Below are 13,270 nucleotides of genomic sequence, written 5' to 3'. Positions count from 1 at the left end.
ATGATTCTCACACTTAAATCCCTAGTGAATAACTTGTTATAAAATTAAAGAGTTATTCAGACTACTTTGTGCTTCTTATGTTTGTTGGATTCTTAATCATTACAAGCTGAAACTAATACTGATGGTTCAGAAAAGTGGTGGTTTTTCTAGTTGAAAAAGAAAGTAAAGAGTCCAATGTAATGACGACAGCCAACTTTGTGGGGGAGACTGTTTGTCCATGTGTTGAATTACAGCAACTTCAAACAGCACTGTGCAAAGTGCAAAGATCCATCCCATTTGAGCTGACTGAAGAACTGGGGACAAACTAATCAGGTCTGATCCAAGGTCCGCTAAGCATTTCTAGGAAGTAGGTATTGTAAAATAAATACCATTACTGAAATTTGATCAAGACTGAGGTCTACTAAAAAAGCACTTTAACTTTCCTCCCCCAATTTAGCACAGCATGCAACCTCCTTGTCTCATCATGCCATATGCAGCTTTGCAACTCTTTTGCTTAGCTTCCTCAAGACTGTATGTTTATCTTGGATACTGAAAGAAGGTAATGATGAATATGTCCGTGCTGCAAGCTAGTTATGCAGTTCTTACACAAGCTGAAGCTGACTGAATAGTGCAACACTGGGAAATCCAAAAGGAGAAGTCACGTCATAATTTGCATTTAAGCTACATTCACCCACATCTTCTGCAGTCTCAGTACCTGCCTGTTTCATGGCAGAAAAATCAATACTGCTGCCTCTCAGCTGAAGGCAGAATACTGTTGTCTGTTGTTTACAGCAATTAATCATTTCCCTGGGAAAAGTTCAGCTAAAGCTACTGTTGTCATTGGTTAATCAGTAATCATTAATTAGATAACACTATTACTTAGGCAATAAAAGGTAGCCTGCTTTTTTTTTTTTTTCTTTTGCCCCTCTCCAAAGTTAAATACATAGGAGGAGGTTGAATTGCTTATACATCTTAGTTGTAGTTCCACATTAAGTTTATTATCCTAAGCAAGGGACAGTCCCAATATGCATCAGAGGGAGAGGAAGGGAGGAGGTTGCATTACAACTGCTGTGTCACATGGCTGGCATCAACAAGAAGGCCCCTTCCCATCCTCCCCGCAGCAAATCCAAGCTAGGCCACTTTATCCTGACTTATACTAGCTAGCAGCAAAGACTTATGCAACGGTCATCATCAGTCGAAGAGGAATTTTAATCCAGAGAGATGGAAGTAATGCTTTTATATACTTCTTGCCACAGACATCCAAGACCAGTTTCTTTAACTCTGTGCCACAGCACAAACATGTTTGTAAGGGACAAATACTCCACATTTTCATGTCACAGAGTCAAGTGCTGCCCAAAAGCTCAGATGGTTGGCATGTGCAGTAAGTGCTGGAAACTGTTCTTCCTAAAATACCACAACTGTTTATCATTAGTGCTATTGATGCATTTCAACTTAATAAAATGTTATAAAAGCCATTACACCATTGTTAACTGTGGCTAAGAAAAGCAATCCTAATGGTGTGGATGAATCCAGCCAGACCACAAGGGATTACACATCTTGATTTGCTCAGACTAAATCTCATAACAAAAAGGCAGAGGAAAACAAAACTAAGGTTTCAAAATTATCAAGACATAACTGTAATGCTACTTTTGCTTAGATTTATTAATCTACTGTCTTAAGGAAAAATTATTAAATAACACAAAACCACAGTAGAAACTCCCTTACTACACAGAAGTGATGCAAGGGGGAAAAGAAGAAACCCTTTTAAACATCTACTAAAATATTATTCCTTTTTCCCTGTGTAAGAATACTCAGTCCTCAATAGTCCCTGTTTCACTGAGCTCCGTTGGACACATGTACAGCCTCGTTGATCCCACTTGGATTAGGTCATGGCTGATCCAACCGACCAATGTTTTATACCCCGTGCCTCATAGTGTGTCCCAAATGCAACGGTGTCATTAAGGTCCCAGCTTTTCACCTCTTAGTGCTCTGTAACCCCAAAGGTTCAAATGGAAGCTGGAGCCAAAAGAGCCCAGAGCAGTAGTCATCAGAAGAGCATGACCTGGTCTGATGTCACATCTGAGGAGGACATAGTTCCTGCAGCATACTTACCCCAGGATGCTCATCCTGTTCTTCAGATGGGGATGCATCCCCAGCTTTGAGGGTTAAAAAAAATGGTAGTTAAATGAAGTCTGCTTATTGGTATATCTCAGGTCTTTCTGCTTGCTTCCACTGCCAGACAGCAGTGAAAGCCATTATAATTAGATAGGGGGGGGAAGAGAAGAGGAAACAGGCCAATGCGTTGAAGTTCTAAAAAATTATTAAACAAGATGTGCCTTGTGTTAATTTTGAGTGGTAAAGTGATACATCACAGCAAATTCAGTATCATGGAACCGTAATTGCTTATCACAGTAAGCTGTGAGAACTTTGTACTGACTTAATTGAGGTCAAGATTTAATTGCATGTCTTTTAGATAACATTTCTAAATGGCAGCATCTGTCTAAAGAGAAGACATTAATTCAAACCTTCTAGGTCAAAAATGTGCAGAGAAGCAGAAAGTTCCAGTCAGAGCAAGAATATGAAAAAAATAAGAAAAAAGTTATCTTGTCATAAAATGTGTCTTGACTGGCAAACTGTAAGGAAGGATCAAACTAGTAATATGCTAGAGAAATACCTAGATACAGCAGAGTGTAGGCTTGGGTACTTAACCTACTTCAATGTTCTTTTTTATGTACTTGTGTCCCAAAACCAGCCTAGCATCCTCTTTTACATTGTTAATACTCAGTGATGACTGGAGTGAGATCCTTATATTAAAGCAAAGCTACTAAAGATAAACACAAAAATAAAATCCAGCAGTTGAAGAACAAGTTGTATTGGATTTGTTACAGCTTGTTAGTAAGGATTCTCAAGCCTGAGTGGTGGAGAAGCAGTACATACTATGGGGTGGTACTTTAATTCCAGACTATCTTGGTGCCTCAAAATTACCAGCTGATGGCCTAGTATAGAGCAACCCTAGCTAGGGCAATGTCTTGGATATGGGAATCTGCTGGAGCACCTACCTTGCTTAGCTATAAACAGTTTCTTTTCCTGAAGGCAGGGAGGAGTGGAGGCAGAGGCTTGACACCTTCTAGTCCCACATCAGCTATTGCTGTCTCAAACTGGGGTGGAGGCCAGTAATTTGGAGTATGCAAATTATATTGCACATTCCACTCCCTATAACACACACTCTTATTGTGGTAACTTCTGTCTCCAAGTGGAGGTAGTATAGAACTTGTTACATACCTTAAATATTGATCATCTGTCCCCTAAGGATGGGGTAGACATTAACAAACAAACAAGAACAAAACCCTGAACAACCAACCCAAAACAACAGCAGTCATTAGATGAGGCCACAAAAACATTCCCTGTGCTCCACTCTCATAGATGGCAGAAGTAGTATCTAGGACTGTAAGCAAGCATAAGTTATGCATGTCCCAATCTATAGTAGAAAGGCTCACATTCCAGGTGAGGAAATGCAGTTACATCTCTGCTATTCATTATCCTGCCAACCACCTTAACATTTGCTCCTGGCCACTAAGTTTGCCCAGTGAAATGTGAGCAAGGAAGAGAACAGCCCTAACACAGCCCGGTCAGGCAGAGGCTATCGCTCAATATAAAGCAGCAAGGTTGATCCCTACTGTTATACCGCCACACACACGCATATTACTTCCTAGCTCCCTCTGCTCTTCCTTCTCTCTGACATAAATTCCTAAGTATCATAACTTTTGCAAGGATAACTTAAGGGAATGACAAAAAGAATCACTAGGTATGTTTGGAAGGACTGGGTGCAAACACTATCATACAGGATGACCTGTTAGAAGCTATGGATTATGTCTTGAGAAGGTGGATGGAAAAGTGGAAGTTAGCAGCTGGATGAAGACACAGTTGAGGAGAAATCCACTTGTGAATTTGAAGAATGAAAACAATAGATTGTAGTGAAAAAAGTTAATCAAGTGTTTAGATAAGATTGCTCAAATATACTACATAACACACTCTGGAAAAGCCTAAACCATTGCATGAAGTCAGGAAGATCTGCAAATCACTACTCTAACCAACACATCCAGAAGCAGTATTTACCAGAGGCCTTAGAAAACATCGCCAGTATTTACCAGAGGCCTTAGAAAACATCACTACTTGACTTTGTGACCAAAACAAAAAGATAAAAACATGGACTTGCAACTTGAGTCTTGCTTTTCTCTGGACTACGGGATTGCAGCTGCCAAAACTTTAGATTGTCTCTGGTCACTATCTTTAAAAACAGATGACAAATGAAATATCCTTACAAAATACAGTGGATTAATATTCTGTTCCAATAGGAACGTGTTGAGTGTCACAGAAAAACCCATATATTTGCTGTTTTAGTTGAAAGCTTATATTTTTTCAAATATTACTACTGCTTTAAGTAGAATCTCTATTTAATTAACCGTTTCTTTCTAGATCTTTGTGCCCTTGTTCATAAAGCTCTTCATCTTGTGAACTATGCTGCTGGGATCCTACCAAGCCTGTAACTGCTGATCCGGTTCGCACTGAATTTTAGTTGAACTGTTATAAAAATCCTGCAGGGTTTCTACAAATGTCATCACAATGTACACAAATGTACTTTCATTTATATCCTTTCATCATGCAAGATAAACAATATAAATTACTGATTCAAAACAGTTCATGTGAACCTAGGTATTATATATATGCCAGAGACTGCTTTTATATAATCTGATCGTACTAGTCAGTGACTTCATTATGCAGGGAAACATGAGCTGAATACTCAGATTTTTCAGTCCAGTCTACAGTTTCAAATGCAGAGCCATTTGCATGCATTCAGTTCCAGGCTATGTCCACTCCTAAGTACATCTGTTGTCTGCAAACAGTTCAGAGCAGCCTACATAAATGCAAAAAACAAATTCTGAATTTGTGATACAATGCTATTGGATTGGCCATTAAAAAAAAAAGAACCACACAAACAAGCACAGCAGCATGTAAATTCCAGCTATTGCTACCAGCTAGATTAAAAAGGATGCTTATGAACAAGATCCTAGTTTTAGCAATTCAGAAGTACCAATTCTGTTACATTAGACTTAATAGCAAGTACACTTATATTAGTCTTTAATCAGTAGTGTCATTACTTTATATGCTATTTGAATGTATTTATTAAATCTACTGTTAACATCTCTCCCTCACAAAATTCAAATACCTCAAGATCCTTTAAAAATTCTCTTATAGAATTCAGCTTTAAACTTTGCTATTACAGAAGTATAAATTTGTCCAGTTTCTCTTACCTTCTACCCCCCTTCAGAGTAGCAGTTGCTTACACATGCAAAAATACTTTAAAGACTTAAATTCTTGAAGAAAAGGTACAAAGCTTTCACGCATCTCCAACATACTAAGTTGAATGCCCAATCAGCTGTAGCTCGTCCTATTCCTAGGCAGTCAAAATAATTAAACTATTTAAATAATGACATCATTAATCACAAGTAGCGTTATTTGCAATGTCAGGATTCTTTGCTATTGCCTGGATAACACAGGTAAATATTTCACTGTATCAGACTGTATGTCCTGTCAGCCTTGTAAATGAAGTGGCCTGGAAGTTTTAATATTTTAGAGTGGCACAAATGAGTCACGGTCTCAATTGCCTCTGCTAAGCATGAATTATGTACCTCGTTTTAACAGAAGTCCAATACAGAACTATAGCAGAGATCCCGTGCCCTGGGTCAGCCCTACTACAGTGTTAACAGGATTTGTCCTACATTGAAGGAAACTTTTGTCTACATTCTGTTTAGAAATCTGATTCGTGTGAATGGCTTGTGAATCTACCTAGACTTTTGAGTAACCAAATCACTGGCAAACCAAGTTATGTCTCAGGCAGCACAGCTGTAGATTGCTGCCCTTTTGCTGGACAAGGCCCTTTCCATCACTGTCTTGTAATTTCAACCATCAATTTTTCATTACTAACACCACAACTAGTACTAAGAACTGGTACAAATGAATCAGTGCTCCAACAGCTAAACTGCTATGACTAACCCGGGCTCCATAGCTTCCTTAGAAAACCGGTAAGAGTCTTTCCTTGGAGGTGAAGGACAAACTGAGTTATGTTTCCGTTCCCAGTGATCTCAATATTCCAAAGCTCTTGTTTATTGAATATGTAATTTTATTAGTTGTAATCATTTCTGTAAGCACAATCAGAGGGTGTTGAGTTTTGCTTTTTTTTTTTTCCAAAAGGCGGAGAGGAGGAAATAAAACAGGTGATAATTACAGTGATATAGTTTTGAATTGCTAACTTGCAATCAACTTTTGTCAACTTGCAAGTCTCACACAAGTGCTCCATACGTTCCACCCATGATTCCTTTTCTACAGGTTTGAGTGGAAGACACTTATAAAATTTCTATGAGGTTCGTATTCTGCCGTTCCCTTACTCCTTGAATAGCCAAATGTCAGGCACAGCCCAGCAAGACTGGGTAGTTGAATGCCAAATCAAAGCTAACTGAATTGTCTAACAATATTGTCAGAAGGACAGATTTTACTGAACATTTGGTTCTTAGTATTTTTTAATTTTTTTTTTTTTTTAAAGCCACACTTCCTGTAGTCAAGTACTAAAAATAAAAATGAGGAATAAGATTATGCAAAACATGATTTATGGCTATCACGATTGTGGAGAAGCAGCTGAAAGTAAAAGCTCAAGACATAAGTGGCACTTTTAAAATTTATTCAGAGTGCCTAGTATGAGGTGGCCAATGCCAACTTCTCCCTGGGCTGCCTTGGAGCCGCTAGAAGCTAAGATTTACAGCAGGAAGAGGGTGTCAAGCTTCCAGCAGCTTTTCATATCAAAGAATACCCTCAACTCTGCCAGCAGAAGATAAGTGGTCAGACATAGGTGAGAACCCATGAATCAGAAAAACTACATTACATCACAGGGAAATGGTGGCTGACTTGGCAGTAGATTATTAGCCTGTAAATGCTGTTATTAGCCATCACGATAAGGGCAGTGCCCAGAAAGCACAAAGCCCAAGAGAAGCAGAAAGGCACATTTCAGGTGATTAGGCAGGCATCGCAGAGGGCTCTCCCATCTGTCTTGTCACAGCAAGAGCTCACTATGTTTATATTACAGAATGGGCTCCACTGAAAACATATTTTAAGTTACCATATCCCTCTTGGTAAGCTGTTTTCTGGTGAGGTAGTGTTTATATATATACATAAATATATTCAGTGAATCATCAACATTCCCATCTGCCAATTTAGTACTCTCGTATCATTAAAGTACAGACCTGAACATGAGCACCTGATCCGCAACACTGCATTTTGTTGAGAAAAGTTTTTATTTAACAAAAAGGGGAAGAGACATTGATTCATCAGAATGGAATTTTAAAATAGTTTTTCTCAAAAGCATTACTGCCAGGCAAGTTCTGCACTGGTTTTGTTACCTTGTCAAGTTGGACTACCATACATATTGCTACACACTTAATGGTCATGGGTTGGAACCTCCTTCTTCCTATACACAAAAGAAAAATATCTATCCACAAAACAACAGCACAGTATTTTGTCTTCCACAGGACCAATGAATTTCTAAAACTCTAAACAGCAAAGCATAAAGAATTAGGAATGTGGGGGTTTTGTTTAAATGGGAAAACCAACACACAATAACTAGGTGCTTTTCTTAGAGTCAGGCTGAAATACCAGCAAGACAACTAAACTTACAGCTTTCAAGCTATCCTTGTTTCACCTGTACTGCCCCCAAAAATAAAAACTGGAATATGTTTTTTGTTCTTAACCTAGTGTACACGTGCTAACAGAAATATGGATCTCTCTAGGGAATCTATCACATGGGTTGTACTACCCAGATACACTCAGAATCAATCCTCTCAGAAATTCCTACCCAACTCACAAAGACTTTGTCCACACTAACATGCAAACCCTTACAACAAACAAAACAAGGAAAGGTTTTGCATCTCTATCCCAGGACACAGAAGACTGCCAGGTAAATATTTTCCTCTGCAAGGATGAAAATGCACATCAGTTTTTTACTGGTGACATAGAGAGAGAGACACACAAAGGAAATAAACTACTAGAGTTCGTACATTGCAGATAGGATCAGTTCACACTGCTTAGGAAAAGATGTGTCAGAGTGACGGCTTCACTAAATGAGTTACAACAATTAGCATAATTAATTACAATAGCTTTTGTTCCTCCCTCATGAAATGAGGGAAAGAGACCTTCTAAAGAAGTCAGACAACATTTTTTGTGAATTATTACAACTCCTGGAACTTCCTATCTGCCTGAAGTGGGTGACTAGCTCTGAGAGGTCTCCATCCGTGTTGCTTTTCCACTTTACTCAGTGGACAATGATGTAGTTCGAACACTGTAATTTGCCCAGACCAATTTCTGCAAATATGTACCCATGAAACTAGTGCCAATGGATTTAAGATTAAGTGATAAAAGCCTGGCTTTAGCCACATTTTCAGAATGTTCGTGTAGGAATAACACCGGTATAGCTAAAAAATAATGTGAAATCAGAACCTTGACGTCTGTACACTTTAGGATTTTGTGAAACAAGGCAAGTCAAACAGCTGTCATCGCTCACAGCTGTTCACTGCTGTCCATTTGCATTGCTGGCAAATCAGGACATAGTCCAGCACACCTCACCCATTCCTGAGCAAAGACTAACAACTCACTGAGGCTTGGCCTCATCCACTGCTCCACGAGGCATTTCTTCCCTTCTGCTGCCTCGCTTGTAGGTGGTGACTCACAGCAGATGGGGAGGCCAGACAGCTGGTTGGTAACTGCTGCAGCGATCTCTGCCCTCTCAAACTGGCCATGCAGAAATGCCACAGTCCAGACGTACGTGAACAGATTGTTCCCTCCAGACTCGTGTTAAATACAGAAATATACCACAGATGCATGGTCAGCCAGTCCAACTATTATTTCCAGGATACACCATACGCCTTCCCCAGCACCTTCCTTGTACTGGCTCTGTTAATCAAGTTGCTGCACAGTCAGCCAAGACAAACCTGATGATTCAGCTGAAAAAACACCCTAATAAAATGAAACAGTTTTAAGTGGATGAACTCATGATCTGACACAAAGAGCAAAGAGAGGCAGGAATAAGCAGCAAAGAGCCCCTTTCAGCAACACCACACACCTAGACTGTGTTAAGCGAAGCATGAAACTGGACCCTGAAGATTCACCCATCATCTTTGGCAAAGTCCATCCATCCACATACCATCAGTTTATCACAGTCTCTTCTCATTCAACTGCTACTCATTGGTTTTGCCCTGTAGATAAAAGCTGTGCATTAAGCATGGTCAGCTATTAATTTAAAATTAACTGCATTCCTAAATTTAGTACTTCAAGTAAGAAGGGAGGGTATCTATAAGATGGAGTGCCGGCAAGTCACAAACTGTTGAGCAAAGGTATTTTAAAAGGGTCAATCCACACAAGTCTTTATTTTAGCTTCCTTGGAGCTTTGTAGTCACCACTGATACCCATAAAAAACTCCAAACAATTGCTTTCATTATTCAGAGTTTTAAAAGACTTCTTTAAAACCCCAAACTCAAATCTGAGGGAATGTGAATGTAATACTCCCTATCCACTGAATAATAATTAAAAAAAAAAAAAAAAAAGGATGATCTTTAAGACTGTGAAGTGGCCTAAGTTTTATTTCTACATAATAGAAGAGCTGCAGTATCTCCTTGATTGTTCTACTGGGTCACTGGTTCAGCACGGACAAAAAGAAAAATCACCTTTTTACTAGTTAGGTGTCCAGTAGACTAGAGTTTAAGATACTGCCACAGGCTCTTTCTAGCCTGCAAAAGACTTTTATCTCAAAATTCATTAAATGTTCTTCTTACCTTGTCTAAGATCATAGAACGGTTTGGGTTCAACAGGACCTTAAAGGTCATCTAGTTCCAACCCTCCTGCCATGGGCAGGGACACCTTCCACCAGACCAGGTTGCTCAAAGCCCCGTCCAACCTGGCCTTGAACCCTTCCAGGGAGGGGGCAGACACAGCTGCTCTGGGCAACATGGGCCAGTGTCTCACCACCCTCACAGTGAAGAATTTCTTCCTTATAGCTAATCTAAACCTACTCTCTTTCAGTTTACAACTGTTTGTCACCCCTCATCCTATCACTACACCCCCTGACAAAGAGTCCCTCCCCAGCTTCCCTGTAGCCCCCTTTAAGCACTAGGAGGCCGCTATAAGGTCTCCCCAGAGCCCCCTCTTCTCCAGGCTGAACAACCCCAACTCTCTCAGCCTGTCCTCATAAAGGAGGTGCTTCAACCTCCCCATCATCTTTGTGGCCTCCTCTGGGCTCACTCGAGCAGGTCCATGTCCTTCTTGTGTCAGGAGCCCCCACAGCTAGACACAGCACTGCAGGAAAGGGTCTCATGAGAGCAGAGGGGCAGAATCCCCTCCTTCAACCTGCTGGCCACGCTTCTCTTGATGCAGCCCAGGACAAGGTTGGCTCTCTGGGCTGTGAGTGCACATTGCTGGCTCATAGTCTGTTTTCCATCCACTGATACCCCCAAGTCCTTATCCGCAGGGCTGCTCTCAATCCACTCATCCCCCAGCCTGTACGTGTCCTTGGGATTGCTCCGACCCATGTGCAGGACCTTGCACTCGGCCTTATTGAGCTTCATGAGGTTTGCATGAGCCCACCTCTCAAGACTGTCCAGCTCCCTCTGGATGGCATCCCTTCCCTCCAGCGTGACACCGCACCACACAGCTGGGTGTCACTGGCAAACTTGCTGAGGGTGTGCTCAGTCCCACTGTCTGTGTTGCCAGCAAAGATGTTAAAACAACACTGGTCCCAATGCCAACCCCTGAGAAATGCCACTTGTCCCTGCTCTCCCCTTGGACATTGAACCACTGACTGCAACTCTTTGACTGCGACCATCCAGCCAATTCCTTAGCCACCAAGTGCTCCATCCATCAAATCCATGTCTCCAATTTAGAGACAAGAATGTTATGTGGGACAGTGTCAAACGCCTTGCACAAGTCCAGGTAGCCGCTGGCAGTTGCTCTTCCCTTACCCACTATCACTGTAAGCCCATCATAGAGGACCACCCAATTTGTAAGTCATGATTTGCCCTCAAGTGAGGCCATGTTGGCTGTCACCAATCACCTCTTTATTTTCCATATGCCCTAGCATATTTTCCAGGAGGACCTGCTCCATGATCTTGCCCGGCAGAGGCGAGACTGACTGGCCTGTAGTTCCCCAGGTCTTCTTTATCTCCCTTTTTAAAAAGTGGGGTTATGTTACCTCTTTTCCAGTCAGCAGAAACGTGGATCAGGATGCTGAGGCTAATTGGAAACTCCATTAACATATGGCCAAGATGTCCTTAATTTTGATAGCATTGCTTTGAGATAGGCAAGCAAGAGGTATATAAAGACTTTACCCTAAAAGCAAATGAGGACACCAAACAGTAACACAAAACAGCACTTGGCTTAGGAATTCCCATAGAGAGAAGGTAACTGCAACACTATGCGATATATCTTGTAAAAAAAGCCATGTAACACTTGTTTGTCCCTTGCTTTCAAGAAGTGCTTGTGTCTCCATCACTCTCTCTCTGCTTTGAAGGTTAATAGGCCAAGGTTCTGAATATGTCTCCTTTTGCTTAGCATTTAAGATTGTCTCCTTGGAGGCATCTATGTGGGTGAATCAAGAGCAGCTCCAGTAGTGCTGGACACTGGGTTAGAGCAGTCAAGCAGAGAGAACTACCAGTTCTTGGGTGCTACTCAACTCAGAACTGCTTCGTGAGCTGGCAGGGCTCCTAAGTCTCCCCCCTTCCACCCTCCTTTACTTTTTCCCCCTCTTGCTTTGGACAATGCAGATACCCGACTACACCTGCACTGCCACAAAAGGAACAGATTGTTTTGAGAAGATGCTGCTAAGAATTAAAAAGGGCACGTGTGTAAATATGCTGACCAAGGAGACAGCAAAACAGAGCCAGCAGAAAGATGACAACCAAAGAAATATAGCTACTCTGAAGGCAAAGTGCTTCTGTACTGTGTTGTATGAGATCTCTCTGTCTATATACCCCCACACACACACGTTGAACATCATTCAAAAGATATTTTAAGAATGCAGTGTAACTAATTCAAATCCTGTCACTTCCTTCAATAAGTTGTGGGGGTTTTTTAACTAAAGTTGTGACATCACTAAAGAAAATAATTTTAAAAATTTATGCATGTGTTTACAGGACCACTGAACTTGCTTCTAGATCTGTTCAATTTCTGTACAGTTTCACAGGATTTATGTAAAAGATATACGTAGATCCACTATTAAATACAAAAACCTTACCTAAATTAAGGCATTTCAGTCCTCAGGTAAAATAAGTATATATCCAAGGAAACAAAAATGGGAAGAAAGGGAAGTCTAAGTTGCCATGAATACTCACAATGAGCACAACTTCAGCGGATCACTTATGAAAGAGATTTAAATGACCTTAGCAGGAGATTACACTCCAAATTCCAGAGGAAGGCAGAATTTGACAGGAGAAATTCCTTCTCTACCCCTTGTGGAGTTCCACATTGCCTTGAGCAAGAGATGAGTCAGGAATCTAGAAATGACACTTTCTGGTATGTCTGAGCACAGGTTCACAAGAACATGAGTAGTACGTACTTCCAAGAATAAAGGATGTCATCCCCAGAGAAGTCAGGTTAAATTCTAGAGCCTAAACACCAATTACTATTGGCTTAATGCAGAACTGCATGTATTATGAATACCTCCAGTCATCTTAATTTGATCATCTCCACCCTTTCCCAGCCCAAGAATTTATCAAAGCTAGATGAAAGCATATCTTAATCATTAAGACTAGCTAATGATGTAGCTGCCTGCATAAGCCTTTTTTTTGTTTGAATTCTCTGCAGCAGCCTCAAGACCAATGTCTAGCCACGGAGTATTTTCTTTCTTTTGCCAGTAAGTGAAAAAAATCTCAGTTGTCTTCCATTATCAGTGTGCAGCTATGCATAGTGAACAAGATACTGCTTTGTTTATTGAGACACACTAAGGAGATTTAGCATGGGTCCATGTTGTAGAAGTACTTTCTAGATTCTTTGTTGCCCATCTTTAAGTACAGGCACCAGAAACAGAATACACTATTCGGGCAAGATAACCTCCCTGCTTCTATTAATAGTCAGGGATCACATTCACTGCTGGTGGCTCCAACAGCAGCTCTCTGTACATTACTATAACACCCTTCCTTACTTTGGGTATTTTGAGTCACTGATTTCTATGAAAAAGATCTTGGTTCCTCTTTGCCAA

The sequence above is a fragment of the Tyto alba genome, unplaced genomic scaffold, assembly GCF_018691265.1.
Source record: "Tyto alba isolate M040663 unplaced genomic scaffold, T.alba_DEE_v4.0 Super-Scaffold_16, whole genome shotgun sequence".
NCBI lineage: Eukaryota > Metazoa > Chordata > Aves > Strigiformes > Tytonidae > Tyto > Tyto alba.
Note: the sequence above shows the minus strand (reverse complement) of the source record.